Here is a 15,950-nt window from a genome sequence, read left to right as displayed (position 1 = left end):
AGCGCAGTGGCTTTCGGAGATTAAATGCATTATAGATTTGCTAAATGAGAGGCGAGTCAAAGAAAAGGTAGATAGGTCACTGGCACCCTTCAGGCAGCCTGGGCGGGCGGGGGCGCTCCGCGGCCGTAGCGCAATCACTGCGGCAGGATTGCGGGGCACATGGGCTTAATTTGTCATTTGCAATCAAGGCCGCGTCCCCCGCTTCTCGTAGTCCCAGAAACACTGGTCCTTCCTCGGGTTCCTTTCACAGGCAACACTGCCGAGAGAAGGGAAAATTATCCAGAGATAATGGTGCTGATTACGGGGCGGCAAGTGGCTGGGAAGTGCTGCAGGCGCCTACAGAGGAGGAGCAGGAGAGAGGGTCGGGGGACGCGGGACGCTTGGGTCTGGGGGCCCACGCTGGGCCTGGGGAACTGCGGAGCGGAGGGTTGTGCGGGGTGGAGGGTTGCACGGGGTTGGGGGTGGGGGGGTGGGGGGGTGGAGGCCCAGCCCTGCTATTTCTGCGCCTGCGCGGGCCCTGCGCTCCAGCCCCACACTGAACTGCACACCGGGATCTCCTGCCTCTGCCCTGAATGGGGAGATGACCCAGCTCAGGACACACGTTTAGGCTTCTTGGAAAGTCCTTCATTTTATCCCACCCTTCTTCTTTTTTTCTTTTTTTTAATTTTTATTACTAAAACAATGTACAAGCACATACATTCTTAATATACAAACATTCCATACATGGTGTGCAATCAGTGGCTCACAGTGTTATCACATAGTTGTATATTCATCAGCACGATCATTTTTTAGGACATTTGCATCACTCCAGAAAAAAGAAATGAAAAGGAAAAAGAAAAACCTCATACATACCCTACCGCTTACCCCTCCCTCTTATTGACCGCTAGTATTTCCATCTACCCAATATATATATTTTTTAATTTTAACATTTGTTCCCCCTATTATTTATTTATTTTTAATCCATATGTTTTACTCATCTGTCCATACCGTAGATAAAAGGAGCATCAGACATAAGGTTTTCACAATCTCACGGTCGCATTGTGAAAGCTGTATCATTATACAATCATCTTCAAGAAACAAGGCTACTGGAACACAGCTCTGTAGTTTCAGGCACTTCCCTCCAGCCACTCCAATACACCTTAAACTAAAAAGGTATATCTATATAATGTGTAAGAATAACCTCCCGGATAACCTCTCGACTCTGTGTGAAATCTCTCAGCCACTGACACTTTATTTTGTCTCGTTTCTCTCTTCCCCCTTTCGGTCGAGCAGGTTTTCTCAGTCTTTGATGCTGAGTCCCAGCTCATTCTAGGATTTCTGTCCCGCATTGCCAGGGAGGTTTACATCCCTATCCCACCCTTCTTTTATAAAATAATATAAAAAATAAAAACAAAAAGAACAAGGGAAGTTCTAGAATGCTGAGTATTCAGAAAAGGCTATGGGTGTGGGGAGCCCTGGTGCCTGCTTCCTGCCACAGATCGGGGTGTAAATCTGGATAAGTCAGTAACCCCTGGACTCCAGTGTCTGCCCCTCAGCAGCCCCCGGCAGGACCACTGTTCTGTGCTTTACAGCCTGGAGCGAAAAATGCTCAAGTCTTTATGCTCCAGAAGAAATGTCAGAACGCAACAGTTCATGATGTCTTCCGAAGAGAAAGCAGTAGAAAATTAACTCGAATTGCAGCTTGAGGGACTCAGATCAGACTTTAAACAAAAAAGAGAGAGAGAATTATCAGAGGGAAGTTGTTAAAACAGGAACCTGGTTACAAAACCTCCTCTATTCTACTCCAGAATGTGAAAGAATTGCAGCGGTTTATTAGAATGGGGTAGACTGTGCCTGGGCGGCCTCGCAGTCAGGGGTGGGGGATCCCAGGGTTCTCTGAGCTTCATGGCGTGACCTAATTATAGCTGTTATTTACCCAGCTTCCCTCTGGACCTCATACTCATCCAGGCACTTTGTGTAATGCTATTTCATTGAACCTTGCCTTCGACCTAGGGGGTGGGTGCTTTATCCTTAAAACCGGCCCACAGAAGTTTGGTGGCTTTCCCAGAGTCACCGCTAGCAGCACATGAGAGCTGAACTTGACCGATTTCAAAAGCCCCTCCTTTCCGAGGCACACTTCCTCTCTTGCTAGAACAAGGCAGCAGGGAGGGTAGAGAAGTGTGTGGCCTGTGAGGGGGTTTCTGCTCAGTCTGGGATGGCCCCTGCCGGCTCACCCTGCCTGGTTGGAGGACGGGTGAAAACTGAGAGGTGGCAGCGGGGTCCTGGCTGCGGCTGCCAACAGGCAGGAGGGGCCTGTGGGGCTCCGGGCGGCGGACTGGCCTCAGGCCATCAGAGACTGCAGCCTGAAGGCAGCTGCCTGTGATCAGATATTCCTTTTTAGTCCTTTTTCAGGCAGGGAAAAATGCTGCCACAGAGCCTCGTGCTCTCGGAGAACATGGTGGCCCAGGCTGTTAGGTCCTGGGAGAGAGAGGAGGGCCTGTCACCCCTGGAAGGCCAGGCAGGGGCAGGCTGGGCCCTGGGAGCACCGGGCACCTCTGGAGCCGCAAGGGTCCAGGCCCACGGCCCTGCTGCTCGGCAGAGATGCCAGCTTCCAGAGAAGAAGCCCCACTGCCCCTGCTTTCCCGCTGCTACTTCCCCCAGGAGCGTGAGGCCTAAGTGCCCCTGGGTGCTGAGCAGGGGTCCCAGGCCCTGAGGCACAGAGAGTCAGGAGAGAGGGGCCTCCGGCCTGAAATAGACCTCTGAGCTAAATCCCTAAATCCCGGCCCCACCCACTGCTGGCTTCATTCCCTGGGCCCTCTGACCTCCTCCAGTCCCTCTGTTCTCATCGGTGGCCCTACCTCAGAGAGCAGTTGTGGGATTAAATGAGTGAGTACACCTGAAGGGTGTGGCAGTACCTGCTATGGAAGCACAGGGAAGCACTGATGTGGATGTTATTACTACCCTCATGTGTACTCTAAAAACCACTGCTGAGAAAGGGCAGTAGCAAAAGCAATACAAAAGCAGGGGGGAAGCAAGGAATGTGGCCTGACCACCCCCCTCCACCCCACCCCCACCCCCTGCAAGGACCAGAAGCCTGCCCCAAGCCTTCTTCTGGGATTTAAGACTCCAGCTTTGCCTAAATTCCAAAGCCCAGGTCCAGGGAAAGGACAGGGGTGGGGGTAGGGGAAGGGGGAGGGAGGAGGGGGCAGTGACTAGGGTGACCAACTTGTCCCAGCTTGCCTGGCTTTAGCACCCGAATTTCCTCATCCTGGGAACTTCCTTATTTCTGGGCAAACTGGGGAGGTTAGTTGCCTTGTGGCAACACTCACCTCTGAGAAGACCACAGTGGGGCCCCACATTCAGTCACACATGCGGTTACTTAGCACACGTAACATTTGCATATGTGGTTGCTTAGCACAGCTGCACTGGGAGTGCAACCCCCCTTCCCCCTCCCTCCCCCTCCCCCTTCCTTTCCTCCTTCCCTCCCTCCCTTACTTACTTTTCTACCTTCCTCCCTCCCTCCTTGTTTCTTTCCTTCTTCCTTCCTTCCCTCCCTCCCTTCTTCTTTCCTTTATTTTCCTCCTCTGTCCCTCCCTCCTTATTTCCTTCCTTCTTTTATTGTATTTAATTACTGTAGACTGTCCTCTCTGTCCCCTTGATCTGCCTGCACTGCACACACACACCTGCCCAGGGGGGATCTGGGGCTGGCTTTCAGGGGGCAAGGGGAAAGCCTGTCTGAGATTGAGAGGGGCTGGTGGTTCGGAAGGGTCTCCGGCTCAGCCCTGTTGCTTATTAATACAAAAGGCTCCGGCTGGGGGAGATTTTTCCAGGACCCCTTTCCAGGGCAAGTTGGCCCAGGTGTCTATGTGTGTTTATTTAAGGGAGAAAGTAGAGGCTGGAGAGCAGGCCCGGGACAGAGTGCAGGCAGAGGGGCATGTGTGCATGTGTGGAGACACGTGCTCCTGGATCCTGTCGGTCTCCCCACACCCTGGCAAACAGTTCTGAAAGGCAATTAAGTGAGAGTGGAAGAGGGGACGGGGGAGGGGGATGAGGGGTGAAGGCTAGTAGGAGCCTCCAGTGGATGAAGCCCAGGGCTTTGGGGAAACCCTTCACTGCTATTCAGGGATGGAGCATTAGGAGAGGCGGGGCTCCATCGTTGGGTCATATCTGGGGACCCACCCCTCTGCTTCTGTCTCAGGACAGCTAGAGCCCCAGCAGCAGAGCTGCACTGGGGAGCCTCGCCTCTCGGGCGCACAGCTGCTGCTGCATACGTGGCAGAGGTGCTGGCCCCCGAGAGGCCTCCCTTGGCTCGTCTTCTAAGCTTCACCCACCACATGGGCCCTTGACCAGCCAGGGGAATGCCTCACCCCAACAGCCTGCCCTGGCTTCGCAGATGGGAGCCAGGGAAGGGGTTCCAGAAGTACAGCCTTTCTATGGCTGTGTTCTTTAACTTCCTCTCTGCCTCCCTCATGCCTTTCACAAGCTGCTGTCATGGGTGAGTGGAAGGGCGTCCTGGCTCCATCTGCCAGAGTCTGCACTGGCCGGAGCACTTCCACCCAGGCCTCTCCCCACTGCGACCCTCTTCCACTGGGTGGACACCTCCCCAAAGTGTGTACTACCCGGTCCCCCAAACTTCAAAGGCAAACCCTTCCTGTGGAAGCGGCCAGTGGAAGAGTGGGGATGACTCGCGCTGGACCATCCACTAAGTAAGGAAAACCATCCCCAGCCCAAGTTTATTGGCGGGAGAGTCTGTTGTGCCCCTCGGGATTTTGAAGGAGAGCAATCGCATCCCAAGGACTCTGATGTAGGGGCACGACTCTCGTCCTTGTCATACCACCTAATATACTTAACATTCATTTTTCTTTCCCCTAAAAAAGCAAGCTTTAGTTTATGCATGATTTTTTTCTGTAAACTTATGACTTCTTTAATTAAAAATCTTAAAAGGAGGTTTAGAAAAGTGGCAATCTAATATTTTTACCTGCTGTCTTCCCAGCACCTAGAAGTTCCCAATAAAAACTGTGGAATGAATGAAGGCATGAATCAGGCAGCTTTACCCCCACCTCATCCCCATTTCAAAGATGATGACACTCGGGGCAAGAGAGGGTTAATTAATCACCCGTGAGCATCCCTCCTGGGTTAGGGAAAGAGTGCTTACCAACGGCCAGTACTCCCTGGAAGTTCTTATACTGGTCTGACCTGCTTCCTACACATACTGTATGGGGTCCTCTCTTCAATGACTGGTTCCAGTCAAGGCTGCCATCTTGGGGGAAAGTCCTCATCCCTCTAAATAATAGGACCTGCCTCCGCTGTGTGTGTGTGTCTGTCTTTTATCACGTGAAAGGGGAGGGAGCCTTTAAATGACTTTAGCCATAGAGCTCACAATTACTTTCCTTCTCTCTAATTTGGATGTTAATGTATTAGCTACAGCTTTGCCTTCTAGGCTAGAAATGGTCCCCCCCCCACCACCCGAAATTATATATCCAGATAGAGTAGTGTTCATTAAAGTAAGATTAGGAGAGAAGAATACGTGAGAGGTATATAATCTCTTGCAAATGGTTAGTAAACTGGAACTACCCCAATTACCATCTTGTTCATCACACGGGGCTGAATTACTGTGCCTGGGACAGGAGTCTCAGCCATGGCTCTGCTCAGCTCACATTTCATAAATATTGTATACACATGATATTCTCAGCCATCTGCTTCGCTGGTTGCCCAGCACATTTTCTGACTCACTGGGCGACTGCAGAGACAGGCAGGAGTGGGGCCTGCCGTCCACGAGGCTCTGCCGACGCCCTGTGCCTCGGCCTCCCTCCCAGGCACACGTGCCGGGTTCCAGGCGACCTCCCCACTGGGCAGACTGACGGCCGCTCCAAGGGGCTCACTGGGTGGCAACCTGGAGAGCGTGCTGTGGAGCTGCACAGAGGGAACATTCTGGAACGGGAACGCGGAGGCTGATGGAAGTGATGTAGGGGGCGTGCATCTGGCCTGGGGGTGGTGTGGGCACTGGGTTGATGTCCTGGCTTGGGCTTGTGAGGTTGGGTCTGTGCCTTGCAAGGGGAGACATGCAGGGCCTGTGATGACACTCAGAGTCTGGGCCCTTCTTTTCCACTCACCCCTACGGGCCCAGCCAGAGCTGCTCCCTCGGACCACTTCATATCCCTGAAATCCCACTGTTTTCATGGTCATGATGAAGCACCATTGTTAAGAGTGAGGACCCCAGAGTCAGGGTGTTAGGTTTAAATCCCACCCTGCCGTTTACCAGTTGTGTGATCTGAGCAGGCAGCTTTAACCACGGTGTCCTGGTTTCCCCATCTGTGAAATGGATTTAGTAATAAGAAAACCTATCCCATTGGGTTGCAGTGAGTTTGGGCTTAGAACAGTGCCCGGCACTGTATCAACACTTGCAGACATTAGCCAGTATTTTATTGCAGAGGTACTTTGGGTCTCTTCCTGCAGATCTCAGCACCCTCAACAAAAGAAACATACCAGAGTATTTGTGCTGGGTGTTAACGCTAAGCCGGAGGCAACCAGATGAAAAGAAATGGTCAGAAGTTCTTTGAGAGTTAATGGTGTGACCCACACCAGGTTTAACAGAGGTTATTTGTTTCCACTCTCACAATCTGTGCAGCATATATATTATTATGCCAGTTGCACAGTTGAGGAAGCTGAGACTTAAAGTACTTTAAATACCAGACTCCTTGTTGCTGCCTTTTTTGAAATGTTCAATTTATCATTTGTGTTAGGATGAAATCCTAAATCCTGAAATGGCCTGCAAACCCCCTGTAATCTTGTTCTAGCCCACCTCTTTGCTCATCCCTTGATCCCTGTTGTCATTCCTTCCAGGCTGGCCCCTGGCCTCTAACACATCACACACCCTCCCACTCCCACTTCAGGGCCTTTGCAGCTGCTGTTCCTTCTGCCTGGACTTGACCTCGCCTCCCCTTTTTGCTTAATTAACTCCTATGCATCCCTCAGGTCTCAGCTTCCGTTTCCCTAGAGAAGCCTTCTTTGAACCCTCAGACTAGGTCAGGCCCCACCAGTATATGCTTTCATAGCTATTGGTATGTCACCTTCACTGCACCTCTTACGGCTGTACCTGAAGACTCAACTGTGTGTCTGTCGTTTGCCTCAGTAGAGGGCAAGCACCAAGGGGGCAGGATCTGTACTAGTCAAGAGAGGCTCAGCTCTGCAGTGGAAATGAACAAACCCCATATCTCCTGTTCCTCTCTCATGCTACACGTCCCATGGGGTCAGCAGAGGGTTCTGCTCCACTTTGTGACCCAGGGATCCAGGACAGTGGAGGCTTCACTGCCTTTTAGCTGCACCATCTGGAACACCCACCCTTCTCGGGGGCTGCAGTCAAGGTTGAAAAACACCAAAGAATCACGTGTGAGCAGGAAATACATGGCATCAGCCCAGAGGGGACAGGAGTCCCTGCTTTTTCAGTTTCACTGGCCAGAACTAGTCAGATACTCTCCCAGAATGCAAGGATGCCAGGAGACATAGGGGAGCAAAAGGAATATTTAGTCTGCCACAGGGTCGGGACCTTATCCGACCTGCCCCCCTGTGTGTTCTTGATGCCAAGCACATTGCTCGTCACACAGTGGGAGCCCCCAAGTCTCTTTCGAATGAGCGAGTGTCAGAGTAGCTCAGTCAAGGTCACCCAGTGGTGGAGAAGGCCTTTGGCCAATTTCAATACCTTTGTCCCTCCAGTTTCATAGAATGCTTACACCTCCCCCATCCCCCTCACCCCACGCCCCACCCCCGCCTCAGTATGTAGAGAACAGAGTATCATGTGTTTAGGCATTTAATAGATTTGTTTTTCCTGATCAAGGTGATGAAAGTTGCATGTCCTCCAATCAGCCTTGCAATCAGCCATTCACCCACTCATGGAAGACAAGTGGCCATTCAAATTCAGCTAACGTTTGTGAAGTACCTACTATGTGCCAGGCGTGCTAGCTCGCGGTCTCGGCTACTGAGGTGAGCTCTTCCTCTTGCTCTGCGAACGAGGTCCGTGACCCTCAGGAGGGGCGCCGGGTTGAAAGCTGCTGTGCTGCCTTTCAGTCCAGTCGTCCAGGGCCTTTCCCCCTGCATAAGGCTCCGATGCACTGCCTTAGAATCACCTTGCAGGCTCCTTGAAATGCAGATTGTCGGGCTCCTTCCCAGAGTGTTTGATTCCATCGATAAGGGGCCCTTTGACACCCTCCTGCCCAAGGCGGGCACAGCCGCTCTTCCCTGGTTAAGCGGGCTCAGGTGTGTTGGTTGGGGGATGCGGGGTGAGCACCACTCCCTCTGGGGGCTGACACGGGTCCTCGCCGGCAAGGCCGCCTGCCGCCCGAGTCTGCCAAATGAGGGGGTGGGCCGGACTGAGCACTAGGGTCCTCGGCAGCTCTGACATTCTATATTCTGTGATTGGATGCACTAAACCAAAGCTACAGAGTCCATTTAAGTTTCTTCCTGGGTGGGAAGGGCTACAGACTAGAAATTGTCTAACAATAAGTACACAGGGGAGTCAAGGAGCTGCCGAGTGGCCACGGTGTGCTCGGCACACTGCAGGGCTGGGGGGTCCGCGGGAGGCAGGGCTCTGCTGGCTGCTGCAGACACTGCAGCCTCGTCGCGGAGGGGACCAGTAGGAATGATTGTGCTCGGACATAACCGAGTGCTAACTGGTGTCGGTTCAGGGGCTTCCTAAACAGGGTGTGTGGTGGGGAGGTGGGGGGGAGTTCTGGGAGCCCCAGGGAGGAGGTCCGACTCCTGAGGCCTGAAAGTTTGACAATTACCAATAGCTAATGTTATGTTTTTTTTTTTTTTTAAAAAACCAATCTTTAATTGTTTGCAATCTCTTTACTGAAATGATCCCTACAATCTGGTGGGAGGTGGACATTTTCAGGATGAAGAAACAGGCTGAGAGACTTGCCCAAGATCAACTTTGATTAAATGATGATGCTGGGATTTGCACTTGGGTCTGCTAATATCAAAGCTTGTGTTCGTCAAAACGTTAGGCAGGAGGAGGAAAAGTGGTGGTGCAGGGAAGATGTGCAAGGCACAGCCTGCCTCGGTCAAGTGGAGAGTGAATTGCTTGCCAGCTTTTTAGAGCTAAGCAAGCCTTCCCAGGGTCCGTGAGTACAAGGGAGGTATCAGTGGTCATGAAATAGCCACAAGAGGTGTTTTTAAATTGTAAACATTTTCACCCAGGGTTCATGGTGAGGGGTGGCCAAGACCCCTTCCCATAGTATAGTAGCAGAGTAACAGTGTATCCTGGATGCTCTGAGTTCCCACCACCTCTGTGCAGGCCAGTCCATATGACATCTTTGTATGAATTAGAAAAAAGGCAAGGTCCCTTCCTCCAGTAGGTGTCAGGGCAGGAAGTTTGGCTGTGGAGGGCAGGCTGGATTCTCCTCTCCACACACGCCCTTGACCTGACATGCCCTTGTCAAGTGAACAACCTGTACCACTCAATCTCATGGCCTTGCCCGCCCCCCATATGCACACGCACCCCCGTACACACACATGCACATCAGACCCTGTCTTTATCCCAGGGAATGCTCTGGCCTGGGGTGTGTGGGAAGACTGGAAGCCTAGGTGACTTCCAGCCTGCGTCACTCCCTCCCTCCCAGCAGGCCTTCTAACTGCAGCCCTGCTAAGAGGGGCTGCGGGCTGAGCTGGGGAAGCTATGAGTCGGGGAAGCAAGAAATCCACAAGGTCAGGGGGAAGCCGAGCAGGAAGCGGAGATGTGTATCTGCCTTTAAGGACAGAGGGGCAAGTAGAGAGGCACCCAGTCAAGGGCAGACAAGGCTTTTGAGGTTCCCCAAGTTCCCCCATGCTCCCCATCAAATTGTTAACAAGGATACAAAGCTCAGGTCTTTATTACAGAAAAAAAAAAGAAAAAGAAAAAGGGTAGCGGCAGAAGAGCGCGAGTTAGTAAGAGGCGAGAGGAGGGAGCCACGCTGAAATCAATACTGCCCAGGACAAGCATTATCCCATGTGGAACACCTCAAGTCTCTGCCTCGAAAATTTGATTGGATCTTCAGAAAAACCTATTAGTGTGTTGTCAGGACCTTCTGGTGATAACTGACCAGCTCTCTCCAATCGATGCTCTTCACTTGTGGAGCTCCTGATTTTTTAACAGCATAATTGTTTTTTTAATAACGGGCTGGCTCACCCACTCCAACTAGCAGAGTCAAAGGCAGACTCCCAGCGTAAAATACAGAGAACCACAATGCTCTAGCCACTTCTTCCTAATTGCACAATTACTTTATGGAGCACCAGGGATGGAAGACTGTGGGGCGGGGCGGGCGGGGGGTGCGGAGGGGAGCAGCTTTTTTTTTTTTCCCAGCTAAGCGAAGTTGTTAAAGTCACAAAAGTAATTACACGAGTCAAAATCATTTACTGAATTAAAGCCATTCTTCACAAAACAGCCTTTATTTATTTATTTTTTTAAAAAAGGGCAGAAATTGGGTGATCCCAGGATAGCAAAAACGCCATAAAGCAACAGTGGAATTAGTCATCAATTATTACAGCTTTTTAATTTCCAACTCAAGAGCTAGCAACGCATTTTATTTGAGGTTTGAAATGCACGATAACAACAGCAGTATTTCTGCTCTTTACTTGTGCCGTGGATCTGAGATGTCAAATTACTTTACAGACAAATAACTGGAAACAATTTGGGATTGAGGCGCTTTTTAGATGGAGAGCCGGGCCCAGGGAGGAAGCCATTTGCCCAAGGTCACCGGCCGAATCAGAAGCCCAGCTGGAGAGAGTTCTCATGAATACGGGCTCCCGGAGACTGAGCTCTTCACCCCCAGCCGACAGCCCCTGCACCCACCCCCCGCCAGCCAAACAAAAACCCAAAGCTGGAAGACAGCAGCAGGGCAGAGAAGTCACCTGCCTCCCAAAGCCCACAGTATCCACGCCAACAATTTGCTGTACAGATTGGAGGCTGGGCTGGCAGGACAGGTATTTTTACAAATCCCCGTTGCCGCCACCAGGAGAATCAGGCGCGAATGGCAGTTTCCAAGTGCTCTGTGCTAATTTAGGGCAGCTCAGTTTTCCATTCTGAGTCCCCAGGAATATTCCTGAGACGTGCCAACCCCCCAGGAGGGGTTGGCTGCTCACATCACACTTGTGCTCTGCCTGCCTGGCAGGTCTGGTGCTTTCCTAGGCTGGCTCCCTCTGGAACCTGTTCTCTGTGCCCAGGGTCAGGGGGCCAGATTCGGAGGAGGAGGGAAGGGAGAGCGTGAGAGAGAAAGAGGAAAAGGAGAAAAGAGGAGAGAGGCAAGGCTGTTGCAAGCCCCAGGACCTCTTTTTATGGCAGCTCAATCCCACACTATATCAAATAGATTACAGTCCCACATTAAAGCCAATTTATTTGTGATTATTTATCAGTTAAGTGTGGCTGCAGTTTACTGGTTGACAATGTTATGGTTTTGTAGATATTTAATTAAACATTTAATACTTTTTATTTTACAGTTTCCCTTTCTTCTCTGTATTTTGAGTATGTACAGTTTTCTTTCCAGGTTCCAACTATGTTCAGAGGCCCTTGAAATGTTTATAGGACATAGGCACTGTAAGTGTTTAGTTGAACGCAAAGAGCCCAGAGAGATAGAAGGAGGGAGGGGAAAGCTCATGATGCCAATGATGGCAACAAAACAAATCAAAACCAAACCAAATGTTTCACAAAGCAGACAGAGGAGGTTCTAGAGACTTTAGAATTGCTGGTGAGAAAGAAAAAAAGAGAGCAGACCCTACCGTGATATTTATTTCCACGTAAGATACGGACAGATGAAAGACAAATCCAACCATAGACGGAAAAAAAAAATCTCATCTTATTATTCAATAATTTATTAAGCACAGGGCCAGATACTGTGCTCGGCTTTGGAGAGAGGGAGCTGGGTCAGATACAGACTCTGCTCTCAAGGAATTTATTGTTTTCTCAAGGGAGGCAGAAAGGGCAACAAACAGCGCAGATATGCGATAGGGGCACGCCCGGGAGGTGAGCCTGCTGGGTGGAGAAAGCCGAGAAGCCGCCTGAAGGGGGCGGGGATGCTCTCTAGATGGGGAGAAGGACTCTCCTGAGAGTTCAAAGGCACCGAGGTGTGAAAGGTAACTTGGTAGGGAGCGTAGGGGGTCCGGGGGGTGTGTGTGTCAGGGACCGAGGTGTGAGTGGTGGCCGGTGAAAGGCCGAGACTGAAAGTCCGAACGAGTGACAGCAGATTGTGAGCATTTGGATTGTGCTCTGCAAAGGTCATCTACCCCGAGGGGCTTTAAAGCAGGGGAGGGACCCCATCGTACTTGCGTTTGGGACTCAGGAAGGAGGCTGGGGGCGGGGAAGCTGTTACATTCACTTGATTGAAGCCGAAAGGACCTGGAAGAGGCAGGTGACATGGAAATGATGAGGTTGGGACGCCTTTAGGGGGCGAGGACAGGAGGTGATGACCAATTGGAGAGTGAGACGAGGAGGGCCGGGACTCGAGTGACTCAGCCTTCTGGTTTGGGAGACTGGCTATTAAGGAGAATAGAAGGGGAGGAGCAGGTTTGGAGGAAACTTTTCATTTCTCCAAAGCCCCCGATCTTAAGGCAGGTGTAATGCTGGGGGGTTGGGGCGTAGGGTGACATCCCAATGAGGTCCCCGAAAAGTTGCCAGGAAACCCCAGCACATCTCATTAGGAGGTGAGTAAAAGTAATGGAGTCACTGATAGATTATGATTTTTCTCTTTTGGGGACCCCTGGCCAAATCAGAAACAGGACCCTAAAGGCCAAATGCTGGAATTGTTTTTCATTCTTCCTAAGAAGAAAGCTGCTTGAAGGGGACTAAGAGAGAAAAGACACTTCTAAGGCCACACTGAATGCAGATTGGAGGCTCCTTTTGTGATTCCTAGTTGAAGGGAGTTTATTGGAAGGCAGCTAATGAAGGCTCCAAGCTGTAACCCCAGGGTCTGTCCTCTCCCTGGCTAGCAACATAACCCACACAACAGCCAGTGTGGTGGCAGGGGTTGGCTTGACACACAAATATCTGCCAATCACACCAAGTTCATCGGGTCAAACTCCCAACACTCAGAGCTGACCTTTTCCTTCAGGAAGAAGTAATGAGCTAGAAATGAGTGCCAGCTGAAGTTGAGTCTAAGGAAATCTGTGTTCACGGACATTTCAAGCCATAGCTTCAGTCTGGCTTTTCAAACAGATGGATACTCTAGCATGAAATTGCCAAGATTAAAGAGAGAGTGCTAGTTTAATACACATGGCTGGGGAAGTGGCTGGGGCCATTCACAGAGCCCGATTCCCAAATCTTGGCCCAGGACTTGCTTGGCATTCATGGGAAGTAAACAGCCCAATAGCCAAGCAACTGCATTTCCTTCCCTGGTCTTCGATGTTGGCAAAGGGAAGACAAATGAGGGCGCTCTGGTTTGGGGACGGCATGAATGAACCACACATGTCCATAAATAAACCAGGAGCCCTCCAAACACACTGCTCATTTGTTCACACAAAGGCCAGGCCTGGCAGTCTTCTCGCCGAGCCATGTTCACAGTTGGATCCTTAAGGCACTGTGAGTGTTCAATCAAACTTTTAGTGGTGAAACTCTGGGAGCAGAAAACCAGCTAAGCCCAAATGGTCTCTTTGCTTTTCCATCCTTTGTGGCTGCCTGGCTGTGCTCTTATGGGTTTTGTTGTCAACAAACTCCTGGCTTGCCTTTGAGCACTCCAAATTATTGAAAATGACTACAGCTTAAGACTGGCAGGATGATTGTTAAAAACAGCCTCGGCATTAATCATAGCTTAAGAGCTTTTGGAAAATGATTCTAATTCAGAAGGGGGGCTTACAAAGAGGCTTGTCGAAAGCAAAGCAAGCATCAAATTCTGAAAGGCAAAGAGCTCCTTGGTGCCCACACCTGGCTCCTTTTGAAATCCAGCTGGCAGAAGTGAGTGTGGGGGCACAGCTTACCCTACTACCAGCTCACCCCAATGAGACCACCTCAGGTTTTCCACATGAGTCCCCCAGGCACCCCTGCTCTTGATCTAGGGACCTCGACCATGGGAGAGACTTTAGGAAGGTTCTGCAGTTACGGGTCTTACTGGCAGTCCTTGGAATAAGGAAGAGGTGGCTGAGCGCCTTGTTTTCTGTCAACAGTTGGAATGCCTTAGATCGGTGCTAAAATAAGCTGTGTGCACAGAGGCAGCTGCGTGGGCAAACACATGGTCAGCATTTGCAAGGAGGCAGGCAGGGCAACGAGCTAATACTTCTGCCTTTTGCCTGCCTGGCACAACAAAGGAGAATGATTTTTGCCATCAGCATTCTCCCTATCATGGAATCATTGCACAATTTAGTATGATTAATGGTTTCCATTTAGGAGAAGCTGAGAATGAAAACAGTGGGGGAGTGGTGGCAACTCGGTTGGGGTGTTTGCGGCTGCAACTAGAGTGGAAGAGAGAGAGATCTGGCCAGTGCTTGCCAGCCTGGTGCTCTCCACCTTTATATCCTGGAGCCGTTGGGGAGACATGGGGGGTGAATAAACACGTGGCTTTTGACGTGCATTTGCAGAAACAGTCTGAAAGCTGCAACCTTGTGATGCGCTGTTTGCTGTTTGATTCTTGCAGCCTTCCAAACATTTGTGACAAAGTGAGGCCATTCCCTCTGGACCTGCCAAAAGGACTTTCGTTCCCAGAGGTTTACAGCTAAAGGGCTGGGTCGGAGAGCCAGGGCACCGTGGTGGGGCTGGATAGGTGAAGCTAGTGGGATTAACTAGACCATTTCTTGACATTCCTGATGGCCACATGGGGATGCCACACAGGGAATGACCCCACCTTTCCGCTAGGACGGTATTAGGAGCCTCCGACATGGTCACCTCTGTCTCTGGAGCACCCAGGCTGGTGGAACTAGTCTCAGCTCTCATTGGCTGGCTTTCCTGGGAGCTCTTCTTCTCCACTCTGCGGCATCCTTTTCTTTGCACTTCCAGGGGCATTGCTTCTTTTCAGATCCCACAGCTGCTGGAGGTGAGTGGTGAGACAAAGCCAGCCATAGCCAGACTTGTGGGTGCTGACAGAAACCAAGCTGGGAAACACCCAAAAGGGCCTGTGTGTTTTAGCAATAGGCTTTGTAACTGAGGCCAGAAAAGGAGAAAAGTGGTGATCTTGGCTGGGTGTCACGTGACCCAAGGCCCTTCTCGATGTATTGGTGCCTCTGCAAGGAAATCTATTATTTTCCATAAACTGTCTTAAGGATCTCCGGGGCTACATTTCTGGTTGTGTTAAGAATCAAGCCATCAAGAACAGCTGTGAATGTTATACACGTTCAGCAGCAGCAATGGGCTCTGGCAGGGAAGTAGGAGCAAAAAACCCAAGGAGCACATTTCAGTTGGCAGTAATGGCATTTTCCCTTCCTCGTCCAAACGATAAAAGATTCATGCTCCTAATTGCAACACTATAGCTGCCCCCATCACTTTATTCTGGGAGAGGAGGTTAGAGAAAACAGGCCTAGAGAGAGGGAGAGAAAGAGAAAGAGAGAGAGATGGATAGTAATTTTGTCACTGGCTAACAGAGACTGATTAGTGCAGAAGACTCTCTTCCATGGCAATACTTTTTAATCAGGGCTGCTGTGTCTGGGCAAACGGCTTTTGTGGATTAGCTAGACTCGAGCCTGCCAGCATCCGTTGCAAATTTAAACGATGAAATACACAACTACAGAGAAAACAAACCAAAAAGAGTAATAAAGTTACACATTTCAATATTCAGCCACCATTAAGGGATTTAAATATTTGCTTGCTATTAAAGGCTTGCATTAGGCTCTTCCAACACCAGCTCTGGAAGACTGAAATATCAATTACGGATCAATTTTCCCCCTAAGTAAACACTAATGCAGGATAAACAGTATTAGAAGATGCAATCGTAACATTGCTGACTTCAGGATGGACTTCCTGCTGGTAACAGCAAGTTTAAACCTGGTGATTAATTAACCTGAGAAGATAGCACTTCAGAAAG

Source organism: Tamandua tetradactyla, chromosome 8 (genome assembly GCF_023851605.1).
Source record: "Tamandua tetradactyla isolate mTamTet1 chromosome 8, mTamTet1.pri, whole genome shotgun sequence".
Lineage (NCBI taxonomy): Eukaryota > Metazoa > Chordata > Mammalia > Pilosa > Myrmecophagidae > Tamandua > Tamandua tetradactyla.
The sequence above is the reverse complement of the archived record's forward strand: the minus strand, read 5'-3'. Positions refer to the sequence as shown.